The following is a 24,543-nucleotide window of genomic DNA, read 5'->3' as shown; positions in this document are numbered from 1 at the left end:
TAGAAATCAATCTAGAAATCAGCTCGTTAAAACATTTTTCTGCAACAATTTATAATGCAACCAAATAAAGCATCACTAATCTAATGATTATATAAAAAATGAAAGATATTTATGAATTAATCTCATCGCATGACATTATAACATGCATTCTCTATGTAAGTTTATCCAATTTAACATTAATTTTAAAATAAAAGTAAAGTTTAGTGTTTTTACCCTCCCTCAAAATCAAGTAATCTTACAAAAATCTGCTGTGATTAATCATGATTATTGAATGGATCACTTATATGAACAGTTTGATATAAACAGATGCTACTGCATATCAAACGCTAGATGATTATCATAATCAATTAACACTGCATTTAATGTTTGCTTTCAGTGTAAATGAAATGCGTTTCTGGCCATAAATGTCTTGTAGGCACCTAACCTTAACCACTAAACAATTAGCCATACTGTATGTCTAAAATATCCTAAATACTCTATTAACTTGATTGCGTTGCAAAAGATTGTTAGAAGCAAAGCATGACGGCAGCTATAAATACCACAGAGATTCCTAGAGATGCTCTGAAGCTGGTTTTATCAGTGCTATATCAGTTTTCTGCTGCGTCTACACTGTGATTTGCTGACTGATGCTGACTCAGGTTAGGGATGGGACGGAAGGGGTGAGAGAGGTGCATGCTGGTCCTCGGACTTGCCTGGTTCCTCTTGGCTGTGGCATCTGGAGCGCTGTCCGCCTGGCAGCCGTTCTGTGGGAGATCACAGTTAGAGCAACCCTAACAATACTGCCAGTTAAACAGACCCATGAAATACGCTTCCAGACTAACCACTGCACCACTACCAACACTCATACAGATGCAGTTATTTAGACTGAACTTTGATTTTGTGTTATAGGCCTATTATTGGTTTAAGGTTTGGAATTAGTATGATTTAAAAACCAAAAAAAGTTAAAAGACTTTTCTATTCACTAAGGATGCATTAAATTGATCAAAAATATAATAAAACTATAGAATGGGTTATTATGCAGGGGGGCTTTTTCCAATGAGCCAGCTCAGACACTTCCTGATGAACTGTCATGCCATTATAAAAAAATTATCTGTTTTTTTTTTTTTTTTTTTAAATCAATGACTACGTTTACATGGACATCCAAAAATGTAATTATTAGCCTTAATCTGAACAAGACAATAATATCATTAAGCTGTTTACACGAGTCACTTATTTAATGTTCCTGTCATGATCCAATTTTACATGTTATAGCACATAGATTGATTAACGTCATTGCGTCATCACACTGTCCACATTTCCTCTGGAGGTTGATGCAATTTTGGGTGTTTTGTTCAAAATGTTTTGACTTTAACTGCAGTTTGCCACTTTCACTTGATTTGAACAATTTGATACCACACGTGAAATGAAAAAAAACATCTGCATTTCGCAATGCCAGTTTCTGCGGTCCTTCACTAACTCGGTGGGTGCAGAGAAGAGTGTCAAACAGCCGTGTGTGCATGGGATATCCTGCGAAAATCCTACATGACAGTAATAGTTTAATTGCGGTGTTTACATGTCAATACAGCACTTCAGTAATGCGACTAAATCGGCATACTTCACATGACTTGATTCGATTACATTTTAGTTTGAATATGACTATCGATTTAGTCGGATTAAGGTAATCAAAAATCGCTGTTTACATGGTCGACTCTTAAGTATTGTCTTAATCATATTAAAATCGGAATATCGGTGTTCATGTATATGTACTGATTGATCCACATTGCCTGACTGATATACAATATAAAGTGTGTCTCAGACCAGAGAAGCAGCTCTGAATTAAATTCCATTGTGCCACGCTATGTCTTTAATATATGTAAATGTATTTTACCAGTTTTTTCAATGGAGTTTCTGCAGTTGCATGCTACAAGCAAATGGTCTTTCATCTCGTTTTATGCTCGAACAATTTAATGAATGCTTAAGTCTGTATAACTGATTATATTTTAAATAATTCATATTATCGATGCTGTAAAAAGGAACCTTAAGAAATTGAAATATAGTCGCATTGTGAATTTTGTTTTCAATTTAAAAATAACTTCTCTTATTGGATTATTCCTCCAGTGTTTAGTGTATAGAGCAATATTAGTCTTTTGGCCCAGAAAGCTATCAGATTGTATCGTAAGATTATATTGAGATGGGAGTAAACCCAAAAAAGGCAATAAGCATATATAATCTACCAAAGAAACCAGAGATAGTCTTAAAAATATTGTCCCAAAGCCACTAAGCTTTGACCAAAACACTGTACCTGTATATGAGCGACTGGGGTAAACCTACATCAATTAAAAGCAGGATTTAGGATTTAAATATACCTTTTTTCTTACTTTATAAATGCTTTCTCATATTGTTGATCTGTTTATTGTTACTCTTAACTATTTTAATGCGTCCTTGATGAGTCAAAATAAACACATTTTTAATGCTACCTCTGAATGATACTCCATCACAGTTTCAAAAAATATTATAAACCCAGCAGTTTTCAACACTGATGATGATAATAATGAAATAAGTTCCCTGAGCAGCAGAAAATCATATGATAATCACTTCTGTAGGATCATGTGACACTGAACACTAGAGAAAAGATGCTGAAAATGCAGCTTTAGGCACATATTTCCAGTGAGCCTGGGTTGTTCATACTGGTTGGTTAAAATAGTAGCTGTTATTTAACTGTTGAATGCATGATAAAATGCTAAACCACTGTCTTTTCCTTCATATTTTACAATAATTGCAGGTTTGCAGCAAAGCAAGCAGAGATATTACACAAGTGGACATGATCTTGTCTCTCATTCAGTATAAGGAGACCTGATTTTAACAAATTCTCAAATGTTAACTCACTGATCAAATAAAACATGACAGTGTACGTAAACAATCTATCTTTTTCTATTTTATACAGTGCTCAGCCTAAATGAGTACTACACCCCTCACAAATCTCTCTTTTAATATTAATATTTTCTACACGATGCTTTACAAGTACATATTTGTGCATATACATTAGATTAGTCAGTACTGAAGACAAAACTGGAACAAATCTAACAAAAAAGCCAACATCTTGAGATCAGTCTAAACATTATTAAATCAAAAGTAAAATGTTGGGGAACATATTCAATAATATTGTAATAAACAGGGAAAAAATCATGAGAAACATAAAAAAAAATGTAGGTGAAATTTTGTAGTTTGTATTTTTTTTTTTGCTTTTTCTTATCGTTGATCTTTCTAATCCTAATGATGTTAGATGAACAAACTCTTATTTTAATGGATTATAACCGTTTCATAAGCACACACCAAAAAGTATTAACTATATTCATTGAGAATTGATTTAAAAATATATTAATTTTTAATACGGTGTGTATCCGAAGTACCTTTAAGGCAAGTCATTTCACTTGGCGGCCATCATCAAAAAGCCTTTAGCAATTTTGTCTGTATGTGAAAGCTTCAAATTCTACAAAACTGTTTGCCAAGCTTACGATTACATTACATATTTGGAGTCACCAATAAGATTAAATATCAAATGTTTTGTTTCTAAACATTCAAATCAAACAAAAATCTGCTTATTTTCTAAGTCGCTGAGCTAATGCGCCTGCGCACTCGAAAGGAACAAGATCACAACACCAACCACATTTATGGCCGTACACATTATCATCCTCTGGATAATGATCGGCAGATCGCGCTGCTCTTCTGAAATAATTCACAATTTGGTCTTGATGGCGAATCTCATCCAGAAATTAAAGTGATTATTTGTTTACAAGTTTGTGGGCGTTTTATAGTGGCTGTCATTAGATGTGCGTTTGACAGGACAGATTGTACCTCGTGGCCTTTATTCGCCATACTGACCGTTACACTTTTCCCCATTCAAAACTATACGAGTGCCATGTCTTGTGTATTCTAGAGTCTGTGGTGGTTACTCCTTTATGCTGAGCACTGTACATTTCAATTTTTTGGTTGATCTATTACGCTTCCCCTTAAAGATTGTTAGCTAACTGCTACATTAGCAATATTTTAAACTTTCTTTTATTTATTTTTTTATTAAAATAAGCAACTTTTTAAAATCTTTTATTCCATTTAACATAAATGATTTTTAAATCTTTTAATTAACAATAATAATTAACAATTACAATGCAGTCACTGAATTCCCTGCATCATTATTTTGTGGACTTTTATTTTGCATATTTAAAAGCGGTGTTTGAGCAGATGAGCTCACAGGAATTCACGAAGAATGAATTAAACATTTGATAAAGTGTCCAATACTGCTACATACTTATTGTAAATCACGAACAAGTCACCCAGACAGTCAATCACCTAACATAAACTCTGACACTCATCTCTTCAGAGGATTTCAACTAAGCATTTGTTTATGAGTCAACATTTCAGCTAAAGCCAAAAAACATCATGCATTTTGGCCATTTAATTAGACAACAACAGATATTTCAAAGTCTGAAAATATTGTTGAAAAAAAATGATATCACTTTATTTTGATGGTCCGTTAAATGTCTGTTAAAGGAGCTGATATCAACAGATATTAAGCAGACAGTCTACTAATACCTCAATTGAGTATTGGGATGTAGCTGCAAGGCAACTTTTTAGGTCAACAAAATGTGCAATAGGGACCATCAAAATAAAGTGTTACCAAAAAAAACTAAGTCGAGTTGACCTCTGTGCTTCAGGTTAACCACAGCAAGAGAGTTATGACAGATTAATACTATCAGGTTAATTCATTGTTATTTTTTTTTTCTTTCAAGCTTTTTTAAATGTTTGCATGAGTAATGCATCATGCTAAACATTAACAATTGCCTTCAGAGAGATTAAAGATCACTTATCTTTAAGTTGTCAGCAGGTGGTTTAAGATAAGAATATCAGAAAATATTTGTCTATAAAACAACAGTTCAAAACTATACATAAAAATATAATTAAGTATTATATTAAAGCATTATTTATAAGCATGTATGCGTTTAATGTTAGCATTTTTGTGAAATAAAAAGTTCAGATTATAAACAGCAGAAAATTACACACTTTGTTAGTATTGTTGCAGTTTGAAGAAATATTTTTTTTATAATAATACATTTATTTTTTTAATTTAACATTTTTTAAAATTCTACAATGAATGAATTTTTTTATCATGACAAAAATACAACAACGTATTTTATCAATCAGAGAATCTCTCTATTGTCTATTTCATCATCATATCATCTATATCAAGGATGCACAAACTCCAGTCTGCAGCTCTGTAACTCTGTCCTGCAGAGTTTAGTTCCAACCCAGATTGGACACACCTGAACCAGCTAATCAAGCTGTTACTAGACAGGCTGTGTCCAAAATCTTCCATACTTCCATACTATATAGTACGTTAAAAACAGTGTGCAAGATGAGTAGTAGTAGTGTAACGAATTATAAATCTCACAGTTTGGATCACAAATCTCACGGTTCGGATCACATTTGGTTTTTTAGTCACGGATCGGACCATTTTCCGGATCAGCCAAAAAGGGGAGAAGACGACAAATGTAATTTTCTTTACAAAAACAGTACTGCAACACAGTTTGGTTTAACAGACAGAACTTAGAACCTGTAATTTTATTAAAATAAAATAATCAGAGCTCTGAATAAAATAAGTTGTAAAGTATTCAGTACTGGGAAAAATTCACTGTTACTACTACTGTTGCTGTGGACGCTAATGTAGAATCTAAACATTATATCTGTACAACCCATTTTATTTTTGTCTCGCTGTTAATAAATGAATTCAGTTATTCACTCAAAACTTCATGTTCTTGCTAGATGTGTCATTTTTGAAGAATTATTCAGTGGCAGATTTTTTTATGGCGGGTTGTCGCCACCTACTGGCTAAATAATGAAATTTCTGCCAACAACTTTCATTTTTGAGCGTTGTTAAATGCATATAACAGTGGATTGTAATCTTCACCTTAACATCAATGGTTTTATCTAAACTATAAACTGTTCGTCCCGTACTTCTGTTTATTTCACTGTAACTTTCATAACTAACTCAAAAAGGCAAAAGACTAGCTAAAGAATGAATCTCTTAATTTTTGAGCATTTTCAGATTTAAATGCAGCAATGACGACGGATTAAGCAAACATATGCAAAAATCACCATCAAATTATAAATTTATGTTGCATGGGGTGTTGAGATCCCCGTCTTTTAAATGATTAATGGTGCAGCTTACACTAACTGGATTGATGCAGGCTAAACAAGTAGTGACAAAACACCTATAATAACCTAAGAAACCCTCCACATACCGAATAATCTATCACAACTTCTCCATCATCATTATTTTTAGAAACAAGCCTAAATGCTTTTATACACGTGATTTGAATGATGCGAGAGGCGAATCTCTCTGTGATCATTACAAATTTAGGATTAATCTACCAGTAAAAAATGTGAATAATCTGCTGGTCACATGTGTTCTGAACGTGGGTTGTGATCCTATACGAATCACGCATCAACTGTGATCCGTTACAACACCCTTAAAGAGTAGTATGTCCGAATTCATAGTATTTTAATAACAGTATGCAAGTACTGTTGAGGTGGGTTGTAGTTAAAATCTCCAGGAACACCGGCCTCCAGGACCGAGTTTGGGCACCATTGGTCTATTGTGCTAAATGTTTTAAAAACCAAAGAAGAAAAAAAAACGTTGACAGTTTTTGAAAACTATTGTCATGTACAACACCCCTCCTGGTCCTTTACTCCAGATTTCTACTTTTATGAGTCTTCATTCAGAAGGCCACTCTCTGATACATCAACACACTCTACTCTCTACATGGAGGTGATTACTATTGTTGTTTTTATATAGAGGTCAGCAAACAGGAGATACCTGTTTGAGTCGGGACGGGACGCTCCAGCCGCAGGTCCTGCATGGGGACCGTCCTTGCGGCGCATGTGTTCGCCGCACCTGCGGTACTGCTCTCGCCGCTGCTCTCTGCGGGTACAGAGCGCTGAGTCGCTGAGGAGAGACGCAACACCGTTAACGGGCATTCTACAGGACGAGATAAAGAGAGACGCAGCCGTCGGGTCAGCCAAAGAGCCACAGATCCAGCCAGCCGCAGAGGCAAAAGAGAAATAACACACACACACACACACACACCACGCACACACGCACACACACGCGCGCACACGCGCGAACCCATACGCGCGCACACACGCGCCACACCGCGCACACCACTCGCACACCCACACACACCACACACACACCACACACACACACCACACCCACTACCAGCCACATCACACATACACACATACCACATACAGCAGAAATGAGGATGGAAATTAAAATGATGATGGCTACATTTACATGTACCCCGATTTGATAGCTAACTAATATATTATTATTTTAAGTAAATTAACGATCTGAATAAATATTGTTATAGAACATGTATAATAGGTTACCTTGGCAGCTACCTGTAATATTAATAAAAATATTAATAAATACTCTAAGAAATATCTAAAAAAATATATAAAGACTCAAAATTATATAAATAAATAACCATACCTATATTAATAATTCTAACAGTATATGAATTTATTACCTTAACAATTATCTGTGATAAAAAAGAACAGTAATAGACTAAACAGTATGATCTATACGTCAGCTGCAGATGTGAATGAATGGCAGAAGAAAGTAGTTCCTCTTACAAAAGGATTTTGAAACTCTCCACGTTGATTTTCCTTTTTATACCACGATTATGCTGTTGAACTGTTGTATAAAACGCAACATCACATGAGTAGCAGTGCGATGTGGCTGTATATCTGCACTGGTGGGAGGCAATGCATTGGCACGAAGCTGCAGGCCGAGTGCTTTAGTGTCCCACCAGTGACGATATACAGCCATATCGCACTGCTTCTTGTGTGATGTTTGCGTTTATACAACAGTTCAACAGCATAATCATGTATAAAAAAGAAAAATCAAACACGGGAGTCTTAAAACCCTTTCGTAAGAGGAACTACTTCCGCTATTCACTCACATCTGCAGCGGATGTCAGAACAGCAGAAAACGTTACTAATTCACTAGCGTCATTTTAGAGCTAGTGTTTGAATGATTCTCTAGCGTAATGTCTAAAGTGATGACAAACAGGTGATTTGCTCATATTGTAAGATTATAAGGCTGAACAGTATGAAATGCCATCAGTCTACTGAGATTCCGCAGTATTTCTTGTAATCGGGAGATCACAATAATACTATGGTATAAATACAGCACTACAATATACAAAGAGAGAGATTGACTTAGAAAGTCATTTACCTGTTTAATAATGATTTGATCAGCTGTAGTTTGAAATTACCCTGGTTTCCTATGTTTTTATATATATTTATATATAAATAAATATTATTTATTTATTTAGGAAATATTTCTAATGGGATAGAGAATATTTTCTTTGGGAAATATTAGAAAAAGAAAAATTATTCAAAGGGGGGCTAATATTTCTGGCTTCAACTGTGTATATATATGTTTGTGTGTGTATAATATATATATATATATATATATATATATATATATATATATATATATATATATATATATATATATATATATATATATATATATTATATATACTAATATATATATATATACTATATAATTATATAATAGTATGAGAATAATATAATGCTTCAGCAAACTAACTGAATAGAATACAAAACATAAATAAATATATTGTAGTGGAAGAAGTTACAAAAACTAATGCTGGCAAAAAATGTTTAACCTAAAGAACATGCATGTTAATCAAAACAAAACAACAAATTTTTTTACGTAAACCTAAATTACAATAGAAGTAATTTAAACGTCATTATGTAAAATAAATCTGAACATGGACGAAACCCCACAACCTAAACATAGTCATTACTAAATAAATAAACCATTTTAATTTAGATTATTTTCATTCTAAGCAACTTTTAAACTTCCGGTTAAAGTTAGTTAACAGCTTTTAGTATTACTGTCATTTAAAAACAACAGAGGTCATTGATAGTGCCTCAAGCCAAGTAAACATGTAAGTGTGCAACAGCTAACAGCCAAACGCAGCATTAACACACATTAGCATTTAGCAGAGTCAGCTTGCCAGAGCGGTAGACCGAGAGAGACAGAGTACACTAGGAGGACACAGTGTAAGTAGGGCTGTGTAAATGTGAGGATGAAAAGGACAGACACACAGACAGAATCTCATGTTCTCCTCACTCTTCCGGCAGAAACTCTCGTATGCAGGTGGAGGTGGAGATCTGGCACATGGTTTGGGAGCGCCTCTGGTTGTAGCTGGCTGGAGAAGGAGACTTGTAGTGAATGTTGACACTGGTGTAACGGCCGCTTCACTGGAGAGGACTCGCCGATGAACTGAAGAGACGCGCAAAGCGGGAGAGAAACACAGAAAGAGTGAAAGAACAGGCAAAAAACAGATGACACAAAACCACAAATTTGCATGAGTATATTTTAGGAAAAGCCATGAATACATTTTTTATGCCAAAAATCATTCAATGTTACATACAGTATAATGTTTCTTGCTATTTTTGTAAAATTCCCACTGTAAACATATCAAATCTAATTTTCTGGTAAATATGCATTGTAATATTATAGTAGTAATATGCATGCTAAGAACTTCACACAACTTTAAAATGGATTTTTCAATATTTAATGCAATGATGCAGTCATTACAAAGACTAAATTCATACAATTCAAGTACTATCATAGACTGTAAAAGATATGGACGTAGCATCCGTGACGTCACCCATAAGTTTCTAAAAAAACGCTACAAATTTTGTTCGCGCCTCATCGCACTGACTGGGGGTGACCAAACAAGGGCAAAGAGGCGGAGCATGAGCGGAGCTACAGACGCCTGCTAGCATTTTGCTTAGACACACTTTTCTTTGGGAGAAACGCTTAATACTTCATTACCTGCGACTCGTTTGTGTTCGGACCACATGTGCTTGGCTGTACACTATATCAATGAAGTGTTTAGTCTTTTAAAAACAGTTATAATACATTGAACTCCAAAACATTGTTCTTACGACGTTTTTCTACAGGAGGAACGCGTGAATTACTTCCAAACACTTCAAATATAGTCTGTGTTAGTAAATGCAAGGTTACTTATGAAATCCAGGCATAACACTGTATGACAATGCTTCAGACGACTGTTCTAGAGCTTACAGCTAATCAATCTGTCAGATTCTGGAGTGCATTACAGCTCTAAAGAACATTATAAATGATAAATTATCTTAAATAAAACAAATACATTTATAGATATGATATACAAGTATATAATTTCACTCACCTTGGTAATGGAAGCCACGTGAATAGTTTGAGAGCACAATTAGGTGCACAGCATGCCATATAATCTGATAATTGTAAAAAATAATTCCAAAAGGCAACTGACTGTGCAAAGCCACATAAAACAACACAAAAATATCATGTATATGCCGAGTTCAGCAGCTAATCAGCCGGAATCAGCTGAGGTGAAGTGACGGCGACCAGCGAGACCTAGCTGTCACTCAAGTGGCCACGCCCCTTAATTATGCAGACCTAATATAAATGAAATGGTTTTTAAAAAATTCACCCCCCTCACAGTTGTCATGAAGGGTAATATTAGTTATATGAACCAAAATCGTTCTTTGTACCAGGCTGTAAACACCTTGTTTTCTGCAGTAAAGTTGGCCATTTTAACAGTGGGCTCAATAGAAATCGGCTCTATTATGTAGCTAGGACTAGTGGAATTTCGATGAATTGCAGTTTCAGTTACTTCCGTGTTTGCTTTACGAGGGAGAGTGGGAGGTTGCCGCTTGTGTAATACTCACAATTGCCAGATGATGGATTTCTTCTTCTCTGGTAGAGGAGGACTCTCTCGAGACGCCCTGTGAAAGTGAAATGGACAGGGACAAGATGAAGCCTTACTCATTCAATTTACGTACTATAGCAAGTAAATGTATTATGCAAATGTGTACTCTTGCAGTAAACCTAAACTTCTACAGTAAAATATACCTTTACATTAACTTAAGTTTTAAAGGTGCAGTATGTAAGTTTGACACTCAGTGGTTGAACTAGGTATTGCATTCCTGGATCAAAACAAACACAAGTGCAGGTTGCCAGATTGAGGACAAGAGCGAGTGATTTAAACCGTGTTCTAAATAAAATCAACGGCACCCCATAGAAGGAATATTCATCATATTATTTTTGTCCTAACCAACACCGCAAATTAATATATTAGAAACGGCTTTTATTTCACACAGCTGAACAACAGAATAAACAGACTATGATCACCTCAGTACACCTCATGTGCTTTATTCAGTGGTAAATGCTAAATGTGAGTTTGAATGCCATTTTACATGACATTTATTGCCATACTAATGAAAGCAGTAGCAGATAGTTCACCTCAGATCTTGATAATAAAAAAAATGTTTGAATTGAATTTTAGAACTAAACACATATCAGTGATTCAGCATGTGCGTTTAATAATGTTAAAGAGGTTTAATATGTATTCGATTATTAACCTTACCATTTCGTGAGTGAGTGCATATTCTGTGCTTTTGAATGGCTGTATTTAAATTCTGTCGTGTTTCGTCTAGTGCAAACAGCTAAATTGCTCATCACTGTGTATCTCGTCACATAGCGTGTTAGGACACAGGGTTACAATGTAACCTGCTCACATAATGTTTACGCTCATAAATTTTATATCATTAACTAATAGCCTCATGTGCAACTGAATCGGTCTCATTTTTGAGTCTGCTACTCTCCACCAGAGGCCACATTTCGGTTACTGGCGTATACTTTGAGAGCCTTTCTGAATGAATGAAATACGCGGTTTTCTATCAAAGCATATTTCTTAAATATCTGCAAACATAATATGGTACTTTTATGCTTTAGAAGAGTCAAAAACTTACAGCACCTTTAAGTTAAGTATTTACAGCACAAAATACTGCTGCTAGGTGTCTTAGCCATAGTTAATCCAGTGTGAATGCGTATTAGCCTCGGTGTATAAACTCGGAACTTGCGCTCAGTTGGCGTAACTGTTTAGTTGCAGCAGTTTCATTCCGTGCAAAAGAAAAACAGTGTTGAGAAACCTTTAAGATTAATTAACCATGACGAATTGATGCGTGGTTAATATTGAAATCGGTTAATCGTTGCATCCCTAAACATAGTCATTTTACTTAATATTTAACTTCTAAGTAATTAATTACGTGTACTTACTATATGGTTGGGGATTGAATGTGGGTTACGTTTGTATTCAGTTATGAATGTTTTGTTACATTATGATGCAATCCTTTTTTATAAACCCTTTTCAACTTTTTTATGATTACTATACATACAAAGTCATTTAGATGTGTTAATGTATCAGATTTTGTGGTTACACTTTATTTTAAGCTGTTGTATTACAGCGGAACTATTTAACCCTCTACCTGTTTCTTTAAGATTGACATTCTAGTTTTTTTTGTTGGAAAGAGAAGACCGTAGTTTAGCCAATGATGTGCTTTGGTTAAGTCACATGACATGCTGTGTTTTTCTGTGGTGCGATTTCTCACAGACTGGCGTTTATTATGAGTAGTTGCTGAATCCAAATGAAAACTTCAATAAAATCAAAGGATCAACTCATGTCAGATCCACAAAAAAAATCGTAGACCCCACCTCCAGTAAGTTATGATGACAAACTTTATCATATTAGTTTTTTTGTAAATCGATCAAATGTATGTTGACAAATGGCAACACTGTGCAATATTGCACATTCCACTATTGCACAAGGTTAGCAAGCGAGCAAGGTCAGCTGTGATCTTTTAATTTGTAGCAATAACAACATGAATGCCAGTAATATAATTTTGATTAACCATATGTTAATAGCATTTGCAATATGGATAAAATCTAAAATTTTAATGGCAATACTACTTTTGAATAGATATGAATACAGGGAACAGTGTATTAGCGAGCACCACCATGTTCTATGGTAAGTGGAAGAAGAAAATGACAGAATTGGCTCTTCCTGCAGATGAAAGTGAGGATGAGGATGGTTTTAGTGACCATGAGAATGATGTAGATTGGACATTTGATAAGAGCAGTGATGGAGAGAGTTCAGATTAGTTAGCTCAGATGCAGATAAGACAGATGTAGTATAGTATATATTTTAATATATGAACATGGTTAGCTAGTAGCTACATTATTCGGGTGCATCTGGATATATTAGACTTGTTTTTTATTTGTTATAATATTTACTGGAGGAAATATGTATACCTACTGTATGTTGTATACATGATAATACAAAATTATGTTTGTTTTCAATAATATTCATCAAAAGAGAATGGAATAAATGAAAGCTGTTGGAATATGAGTTGTTGGAAAGCAGGTGTCATTTATAAGTTCTGTGTTAACGCTTATAATACTGCAACACCAATTAAATAATTTCAAACAGCAAAATTATTAATTAAATGATTATTTAATTAAATTATTTATTATATTAAAATAATTATTATTAAATTATTATAAATTCTAAATTTGAAATTTCTAAAGTTAGATCCACTGTTGGACGTTGTTGCCATATGGCAGGGCTATTCAATTGGCGGCCCGCGGGCCACATGCGGCCAAGAATCACCCTCCGAGCGGTCCAGCCTGTGGTTCCGCCCATAGATACCCAAACACCAACGTAAATTATGTAGCCTGCAACATGCAAACAATGCAGAGCGTGCCCGAAGAGGTGTGCCTGAGCACGGTTCACTTGGGCTCAGGCGCGGTACATTTGTAGGGTGCAAAGCGAACCTGAGCCCGAAACAGAAGACGAGACATGACATTTAAGGGCCTGTTTCATATGAATTTATTAATCATTCTTACAGTTTATCGAACGCAAACTGTCGTAGATTATTAAAGACGCAAACCCCTCACTGCATGACAGCTGCACCTTTAGCAAACCTCCTAATTCCGGCAGTATGAAGATTTTATAATTGTTTTATGAGCGTCAAAAGTGGCTGATCTGTTCAGTGAAATATTTGACAGCGTGTCACTGCATATCAAACGAGTAAATGATATAACAATATAAAGAGATCTTGACTGTGCTGAGCGAGAGCGCTTCTTAAAACTGAACAGCGCATCATCGGTGATGTAAGCGTGCTCAGGCCCGAATGCTACGTGAGTGCGGGCTGTCGGGGGAGACTGGAGGGGGGACAAGCCGGTTCAAGGCAACTGTACATCATGTGAGTACGCCCTCAGATTCTGTTAATTCAGCTCTATTTGTATGCACCTTTTGCTCTGCAAACTGACCAAAGTTAAAAGAGAAACAACGAACAAACCTTATGTTTTTCTATAAATTTGTTTGTGTTGGTTTTAAAATTTGTCCAGATGAACTGCTTTGCCGCTAAAATGACTGGCCCAGCTAACCTTCTTGGTTTGACAATCTGGCCCAACTAAATTTGTAATTGAATAGCTCTGCAATATGGCAACATATCATAAAGTACCTTAAAAACATTTTTTTCTCCAATTTTTTTACAGCACTTTAAGTTACGCCATTTTAAGAAATAAAAAAAACTGTCAAATATTTTTTAATAGATCTATCATAATGCATGCAGTAGTCTACTTACTATATGGTTGGGGTTTGAATATGGGTTAGGTTTGTATTCAGTTATGTACATTAGGATGTTTTGTTACATTATGATGGAATAATTATTTCTTATACACACTTTTCAACTTTTTTTTATGATTATCGAATTAAAGTCATTTAGATGTGTTAATGTATCAGATTTTGTGGTTACACTTTATTTTAAGCTGACGTAGTTATTACAATGTAATTATTCATTTTACTACTAAGTAAAATTAAGTAATTACATTTACTTAGTATATGATGGAGGTTATGATGTGGGTTAGTTACATGTGATTATGCATAATTAATTGTAATCACTATAGTAACTGCATGAAAATTGTAAATAATTCATCTTAAATAAAAGCGTTACCAGTTTTGTTGACGTTACCTGATCATCTCGGTCCAGCGCACGGCTTCCTGAAGCTCCATCAGTCTCTCCTTGTACTGGTTGCGCTCCATCAGCACACGGGCCATCTCCACCCGAGTGAAGCGGCGTCTCTGCGTCATGGTCACATCGTCCTGCAGTGGAGACGAGTACTGCACCAAAGAGCCAAATACCACAACACCACAACACGGCGGCAGGAGAGCGGAGGTTAGTGCATCAGGCCTTCAGCATTAAACACAAGCTTACTGAAGCATGCAGAGCAGGTTAAAGCTTTACTGCACACTGCGTTTTAATTAAAAGCTGTCAGAGCATACGGAGAGGCCTGTGGAGGTGATTAGTAATAACATTTTTGACTGTGTTTGCACCTGGCATCTAATATACGATCCAATATTAAAAGTCATAAATGGCATTAAAGTGAGACGATGCAAGCAAAAACAAAGACTAAAATCAAGTGGTTTTTCCCTCTAATGTTAAGAAAACATACAAGATACACTTTTAAGTGTTTTTGAACAACTATTTTTGTTTAATTATACACATTCTAACAACAGAGTTCCATTTTAATGATCTAGGTGCAAAGTCTACTGCGCAAAAGCATTGAGGGTGTGTCCAAATCCACTTTTGCTATTTTAAGGATGGAAAAATATGCTCTGCGCCACGGCGCATGGTCTAACAGGGTTGTGCTTATTCTCTTGATGAGTTATGGGTGTGTTTTGTGCATAACATGCATTAAACCAATCAGGGTCTCATCTCACATTCCCTTTAAGAGTCAGTTGCGTCGTGCCATGGTGCATTTACTGTTTACATGGACTTAAAATTGAACACTTCACTAGCGAGAAAACAGTTAAACAGAGCATCTGCAGAGCGAAGATAAAGAATGAGCCTCCTCCATTGGGCCTCTTTACTTTACTCCTTTACTTTTGTGCATAAGGAAGCAGTGCTGTACTCGCTCCACTGAAGACATCTATTAGCCTACATATTTAATTTAGTTTGTTAAGCGCAAAGATTTGTTCCAAAACTATTTCTAAATTCAGTTCTAATTTCCAGCAAACGAATAAATGAACAATAATAATGAAGTGTGCTCAAAAAACTTATATCTACACTCCTATCCAAACACGCGTCCTTTTCCTATGCCCCATATAATGTGGCATGTGTCTCCAAAACCCGACAGGTAGACAAATCTAAACTTGTTTTTATTAAAACAAATATAAATATTCATATGATAAATAATACTGCTAATGATAATAACATTATATAAATGCAAACTGTCATGAATAAACTGAAAAAAGCCCCCTGAGGTGAAGGCATGTAGGCAGTGGTTTTTATATTTATGTAGAAAATAATAATATTTGTAATATTTTAATCCTTAAATTTTGTTTTATTTGCACAGATATTTGTGTACCGCTGTACATCCTATGTGTATTAAGCAATGTGTACGCGTATGGACTCGCATAGGTGCATAACTAAAGTGCTCTGCACTGGACTGTAGATCAAATTTCAATGGCACGGTCTATATCAGTTCTTCAAAATAGCAACGTGCCTTGACACACACCCCTTTTTAGACCAGCACAACCCATGAGTCCACAAAGTAGTGAAAATGGATTAGCTATTTAAACAACGTGGCGCAAAAACTTTTAAATTACTGTTGTACTGGGCTGAAAATAGCAACAAATCGCGTCATACAAGCCTTGTGCCTTATTGCAACCGGGTGTATGATAGGGCCCCTAGTGTCTGTAGATTTCAATTGCATTACATATTTGCACTGAGCTATAAATCTGTACTTCAGCAGCAATCACAGTCAAATCTCTATTGTGAAGTTTTTTACAGAGGTAACTTGCCTCATTATTATGATCTAGTTTATTAAAAAAGTACTTTTGCAGTTGAATTGTGAAGTGATATAAAGAGATCAAATCTCCTCAAAACCCTTTGACTATTGTTAAAAAAAGAAACAAGAATTTTGAACCTGATTTATTATTTTCTAACAATGTTTTTTTCTCAATGCAAGTTATTTTGTTAGATAAGCTTCAGATTTGGCTTCAGTACTGACTAATCTAATGTATGTGCACAAATATAATATTGTATAGCTTCCTATTAAAATTATGAATTTAAAAGATAGATTTGTGAGGGGTGTACTGTATATATATATATATATATATATATATATGATGCAGAAATAAATTACCTCACTAATGTGCAGTTGCTTTCTTATATTGTTTGATTAGTTCTTAGCTTAGCTAGTTCTTAACTAACCAATGGTTTTGTACCAGTGCTTGAGCATAGAGAGCATACCAGCTAATTTCCCGAGGCACATCTGATATTTTGTACATTTGTAAATGCAGGTCTGATATTTTGGACAGATTATATTAACGATTTTGCACTGAGAAAAATTATTTAATTATTAAAAAACATGCAATTAATACCCATCAGTATTAGCCTTTTTTATATCATTGCCAAAAGCTTCAAATGAGTTCAATATCAGCCAATTAATGACATAAAAAATACATATTTGGTTATTTGGGACTTAAGAGCTCTGGTCCAGAAATAAGTGAGCATGTAAGCACAATGCATCATGAATCCCTAAAGGACACTTGGATCTCCCTAAAGTAGTATGGATATAAGTCATGCTGTTAAAAACTGAGCTGAAACAAGGTGTTCTTGAAGAAAACATAATTAAGTTTCCATCATTTGACACCAGTGTAGCAGCTCAGCAGTTTCTGGAGCACAGCAAAGGTGCTTAAATGGGACAGAACAGAAGTGTTTTACTTACATCCTCTCCACCCTCGTCTTTAGAGTCCTGAGATGCTCCTAATGCTTCAGCTCTCAACCTGTAATGAAAGAGACGCATTCAGACTTTAATCAGAGAGCAGGCGCTGGGACTTTAAGACTCAAAAACACATCACAAACCATAGTTGCATCCCAAATGGCACTCAATCATTTAGTGTAGAGTTTAGTGTCGTCCCAAATAGAACAGTAATCTTTTTTTGTAACACTTTATAATAACTACACATTATGAATTATTTATTAAGCATTAGCATGTAGTGAATTCAATATTTGTTAAGCATTAACTCTACATTAATAAAGTTTAGTAAGCAGTTTAAAACTGCAGCTACAAATGACTTAAGCACATTTATAATGTGCTTGATAATTGTATTTTCATAATTTGTGAGTGATTTATTTTTCATGACTAAATTAAGTATTGCATTACTTACAAATCATTTGTATTTAAGAGTGGTGGTTTTTAAGATCATTCAGAATGAGTTAATAAAGAATTAATAAACTTTTCAAATCAACATTTATAATTCTTATTATTCAGGCATATACTAATGGTTACTATGTATGTTAATAAATGCTTTATTAACACAACTTCATGCAGTTTTGTGACCTAATCTAAAGTGAGGACTAATTCTGCTTTCTAAATCCCTTATAAATGACAATTAAAGGCTTAGTATTAAATGAACAATAATATTGGCAATCCTATCTTAAAAAGTTAAATTATTGTAAAAATTGGATAACAACAATATAAATTTAACAATATATTATGATACATTTCAAAGTTATTTAGTGATGTTTAAACTACAGTAATTTTATTTTAGATAAGGTTGCAAAGACTTATTTTTCATTTGATGCAGATTTATTTGTGCATCTTCAAATAATAGAAATGAATAAAGTCGTTTATTTACTTTGTGTTCCTGTTTAGAATATAACTGATAACTTTCATTGTCATTTATAAGGGATTTATAAAGCATAAATAGTCCTCACTTTAGATTAGGTCACAAAACTGGATGATGTTGATTAATAAAGCATATTAGTAAACACCTGAATAATAAGAATTATAAATGTTAATTTAAATAGTTTATTAATCATTTACTAACTCATTCTGAATTATCTTAAAAAAATCAGCAACAATTTAAATCACTGGTTTACAAATAATGCATTAATTTAGTAATGAAAAAATGAATCAATAACAAAGTATGAAAACACAATCATTAAGCATTTGTAGCTGTAGTTATAAACTGCTTACTAACATTTATTAATGCTTAATAATAGTTAATAGTTAATAGTTAATGCTTAAATAATGAATTCACTGTTTGCTAATGCTTAATAATTGGTTCATAGTGTGTAGTTATTATAAAGTGTGTTACCCATCTTTTTACTAAACGGAAATTCAAACCATTTCCTAGGTGACGTTTAATGGTTGCCAAATTCATTTATTGCATTAATTTTCTTCCACTTTTCCAGGGCAGAGTTGTGAGGGCAGCAGTCTCAGGACAAAACCTCAAACTGCCCTCTCCCAAGACACTTCCTCCAGTTCCTCTGGGGGAGATCTCGTTGCGTTCCCAGGCCAGCCATAAGACATAGTCCCTCCAGTGTGTCCTCCCTAGCTAGACGTCCAGGAGGCATCCGAAACAGATGCTGGAGCAATCTCAGCTGACTTCTCTCAATGTGGAAAAGCAGCGGCTCTACTTCGAGCATTACTGCTGGTGCCCCTGGTAGGGTCTCCCAAGGCAAAAAGGTCTGACAGGTCAGACTAAGTGCTGTTCAAAAACCTTATGAGCGCAAAAAGATTGAGGTTCAACATTACACACTAATTTTTTACCGGTAGAATAAGGATATCATTTGGGCATTTAAAGTGCACTTATTCTTTTTAGATTTTTCAGGGTGAATGCACTACTTATACTATTTATGCTACAAAATGTCATAGAATATTGCATATTATGCACACGATTTGAGACGCACCTCATGATTATCCCTTTAACTGCACTGTTAATCTCTATAGGGCTTTTCACACCTGAAACGGTTTACCTAAACCCCAGGTAAACAGAAACCTAGGTTATCCTGCTCATAATTTAAAAAGAGCTACCAATTATTGGATATTCTTACACTGAAGTTTCTCTGTACAATCCTTGTTTAACAAAAATTATTTGCATATTTACAACGTAAATGTGACTGACGGGTTGAATGCAACATGTGACCTGTTACAGCTCTAGAGTTGCACAGTTTTATTTAATGCCAAATGCTAGAAAGCTTCAACAAGCGAAGTAGAAATTAAATGGTGTTCTTCACTCCAGTAGTATTCCATTACTATTTGAGATGTGACCCTGGAAAACCACAAAACCAACAATAAGGTTAAATCTATTAAATTTGAACTGAAAACTGAGTAAATCAGCTTTCCACTGATGGTGTGTTCAGGTAGGACAATTTTTGACAGAGATTTTTTTTTCCAAATTTAAATATGGAGAAAAATCACCTGCAAGATGTATAAAAGAAGTTCTTAACGCATATTAGTACACAAAAAAATAAGTTTTGATATAATTACGGCTGGAATCTTTCAAAACGTCTTCATGAAACATGATCTGCACTTAATAATTTAATGATTATTGGCATTTTTAACTTATACACTGTTTTTTTAGCTTTTCCTACAAATAAGCCTAAGTAACTGGTAAGTAACTAAGACTGGTTTTGTGGTCCTGGGTCACATATTTCACATTAAATGCCAAAAATGTGTTTAATACAATGCACAATGCAAAGCCAGTCAGCTACAACTAGCCATAACAATTTAACACTCCATTGTTTCCCACTGCACATGTTTGGCACCACATAGCAGGGTTAACAGCGTACAAATGAAGATAATCCTGCTCTGCAGCAGGGTTTTAGGATACAGAGTAAAACGCAGTGCTAAGTTCAAAATAGTTCATTATTTCCCTGTTTATATCATGCTCATCTACTTGTATACATCTATTAGGGTTGTAATGAATTGCAATTGATCAGTGATCCATTCAGATCATAACCCATGATTCTGCATGCATGTGACCCACGGATTAATAACTTTTTTTATTAGATTAATCCTACATTTGCAATGACTCCAGTTGTGGCACTTAAATGCCTTCTTAGGTTATTAAAGGTGTTTTGACGCTTAAAATGAAAGTTGTAGCAGTTACATTGCTTAACTACCAGCCATCAAAAATGTCTCACCGAATAATTCTCCAAAAAAATGATACGTCTAGTAATGAAAGTTTGAGTTAAGTTATTAATAGAAAATGAGACTAAAAATAAACATGTTGTTATTGTACATGATTATAATGCTCAATTTATACATTTAGCATTATCAGCGACAGTAGTGAAGATCGTTTTCACAGTATTAAATATTTGATTATTTTTCTCATTCAGCTGATTATTTATTGATCTTATTTTTATTAAAATGACCAGTTCTAAGTTAAGCTTTAAAAAACAAGTGTCTTGCATTGCTGTTTTTGTAATAAATGGAAAGCAAAGGAGATATGTCTCCTCCCCTTTTTCTGACCCGGAAAATGGCACAATCTGTGACTCAAAAACAGTAATGTGATCCATTACATCACTAATATCTATCCATGACCCGCATATGCTCACTGAAAAAACAACAACAGGACATTTCCATGCTTGTGTATGTTTTTATAAATTGGTATATTTTAGGTTACGGAGTTAATTTTAACATATTTTAAAATGACTTCATTGAAAAAAATAATAAATAATTATTATAAAGCTTTTTCAGTTTCAGTTTTCAGCCAAGTGCCTACAGAATATTCGGTTTGGTTTTTAGCACAGAATCTTTAACTTCGATGCATCCCTAGCTCTGTGTGTATTTACAGCACCACATATAGGTGTGGTATACATATTTTATTATTCATTTATTCATTTTCATCTGCTTTTCCGAGGCTGGGATGCAGGAGCATCAGTCTCAAGAGAGAACCCCAGACTTCCCTCTCCCTAAACACTTCCTCCAGCTCCTCTGGGGGGATCCCGAGGTGTTTCCAGGCCAGCCGAGAGACAGAGTCCCTCCAGTGTGTCCTGGGTCTTCCCTGAGGGACACACCTGGAACACACCTCCCTAGGTAGGCATCCAGAAGGCATCTGAAATAGATGCCCAAGCCACCTCAGCTGACTTCTCTTGATGTGGAGGAACAGCAGCTCTACTCAGAGATCCTCCCGGGTGACAAAGCACCTGGCCTTATTTATAAAGACTTGCACCCTGCGAAGGAAACTCATTTCGGCCGATTGTATCTGAGATCTTGTCCTTTTGGCCATATGTAAAACTGGGAACATAGATTGACCAGTAAATCGAGCGCTTTGCCTTTCGGCTCAGCTCCTTTACCACAATGGGCCGGTACATTGACCGCATTCTGCTGCCGCTGCACCAATCTGCCAGTCAATCTCACCCTTCCCTCACTTATGAACAAAACCCCAAGGTACTTGAACTCCTTCACCTGGGGTAAGGATTTCCTCCAACCTGGAAATAGCAAAGCACCTTTTTCCAGTGGAGCACCATGGCCTCGGACTTGGAGGTGCTGATTCTTATCTCAGCCGCGTCACACTCGGCAGCAAACCGCCCCAGTCCATGTTCGATGAAGCCAACAGAACAACATTGTCTGCGAATAACAGATTAAATCCTGTCCCCGAACCCTCCGGACCAAAACTGTGCATAAAAATTCTGTCCATAAAAATGATGAACAGAACTGGTGACAAAGGGCAGCCCTGTCAGAGTCCAAAATGCACTGGAAAGAAGTCTGACTTATTGCCGGCAATGTGAACCAAACTCCTGCTCTGTTCAAACAGGAATGAGACAACCCATACTCCCAGAGCACCTTAGATAGAATGCCACAAGGGACACGGTCGAATGCCTTCTCCACAAAACACATGTGGACTGGTTGGGCATACTCCCATGATATACAGCTGGTCCAGTGTACCACGGCCAGGAAGAAAACCGCATTGTTCCTCCTAGATCCTAGATTCAACTGTTGGCCGAATCCTCCTCTCCAGTACCCTGGCATAGACTTTCCCAGGGAGGCTGAGGAGTGTGATCCCCTACAGTTGGAACACACCCTCCGGTCCCCCTTCTTTAAAATGGGGAACCGCCACCCCAGTTGCCCAGAGGTAATGTCCCCAACCTCCATTCGATATTGTAGAGACGTGTCAGCCAAGACAGCCCCACAATATCCAGAGACCTGAGATACACAGGGTGTATTTCATCCACCCCCACTACTTTGCCACTGTGGAGCTTGCAAACAACCTCAGTGACCTCAGCTTGGGTGATGGGTGAGTTTACCCCTGGATCCCCAGACTCCGCTTACTCAATGAAAGACATTTTGTGGGGTTGGAAAGATCCTCAAAGTATTACCAAACATCCCCAGTTGAGGTCAACAGCTTATCTTTTTTTATATAATTATTTATAACCTTTAATCGATAGGACAGTAGAGATAATTGTGAGGGAAGCTTGGGGAGCATCGGCACAGGACGAAGTGGGAATCTAACTTGGGTCGCCGTGAGCACAGGAGTGCATGTGTCGACATATTACACTGATTTAACACAGATTTCTTGTTTCCATGTGGACACAGGCATTTCTTGAAATTATACATGTATGAACGCAAAACTTATACACAGTAACCTTGAATACACAATATATCATCTACACAAAAACCTAGAATACACAATATATAAAAATAAACAATCGTTGTCATCTGGACTTAGCTTTAATCTATTAATGCAAACACATGGAAACACACACCTCTTCAGCTCCTCCTCCAGTTCCTTCACTCTCTGGTCCACTTTAGTCTTGGACTGTTTCACTGTTTCCAGCTCCTCCCGGAGAACCTCCTGTTCACTTGACAGCTCATCCACTTTAGCAATCAGGTCATTCTTCACAATATTCAGGGCATTCCTATACACAGCAAGAAAAAATGACTCGGATAAAACCAATGGACTCATATGTACATGTGCAATGATAAAACAAAACATACTTGGTTTCCAGTAGTTGTTTATTCTCAGTCAGTAGATTTTCCACCTCTTTGCCCATTCCTGTAGGAATACACAGTGTTAGCAGAAGCAACCATTAATTTTTTCCCTCAAATCTCAAACTAAGATTAAAAACTACATCCTGATTGCTTGACATTACAACCACAGTGACTAAAAATTACAATCATTACTTTAACATCCATTATTACTGTAAATACAGTGAGTAAAATCAGCTCAGCTCTTAAATTTGACAAATGATTGAGCTTCTGATGTTTCGTTTAAATCTACATTGGTAAAAATCACAGGCTAACTTGATAACTGGAGTATGACTTGATAAATAACGATTCGCATGAGCCGTAAAGCCGTGCATCTGAAAGCACAGCGCTGAGCAGCCAGAGTTAATAGGATTAGAAAAGCAGAAGCGCAGGAGCACATCTAATCAAAGCACAGCTACAAAACAAGACGGAGTCACAATGTACTACTGAAAGCAACACGAGGGGGAAAAGGAGGCTGTGAGCCTTACCAAAGAAATCATCCCGGACTGAAATAGAGAGCCAAGGAGGAAACGGGGGAAAGCGGAGGCAGCCAAAAGACAGGAGGCATTAATGTGAAGAAAGATCAGATGATTAAGAGAAAATGGAGTAAAGCAGAAGGAGATGGGATTGAAATAAAGGATTAAGAGAAGAGAGAAAAAAAAATAGACAGGTACATGTTAGATATTTGTCATCACACACAATACACACACACACACACACACACACACACACACACCTATTAAAGTCATACAAATTAGTAGCGGTCTCTACTACAAGTATCTGGAAATAGG

At 35.8% G+C, this 24,543-nt stretch overlaps 1 pseudogene; it reads right to left on the bottom strand.

Annotated features, from left to right (window-relative positions):
* The window catches only part of LOC130217403 (C-Jun-amino-terminal kinase-interacting protein 3-like), a 65,058-nt pseudogene that overhangs the window by 9,006 nt on the left and 31,509 nt on the right, over positions 1-24,543 (bottom strand).

Source organism: Danio aesculapii, chromosome 3 (assembly GCF_903798145.1).
Source record: "Danio aesculapii chromosome 3, fDanAes4.1, whole genome shotgun sequence".
Taxonomy (NCBI): Eukaryota; Metazoa; Chordata; class Actinopteri; order Cypriniformes; family Danionidae; genus Danio; species Danio aesculapii.
Note: the sequence above shows the minus strand (reverse complement) of the source record. Positions and strands in the feature narration are given on the sequence as shown.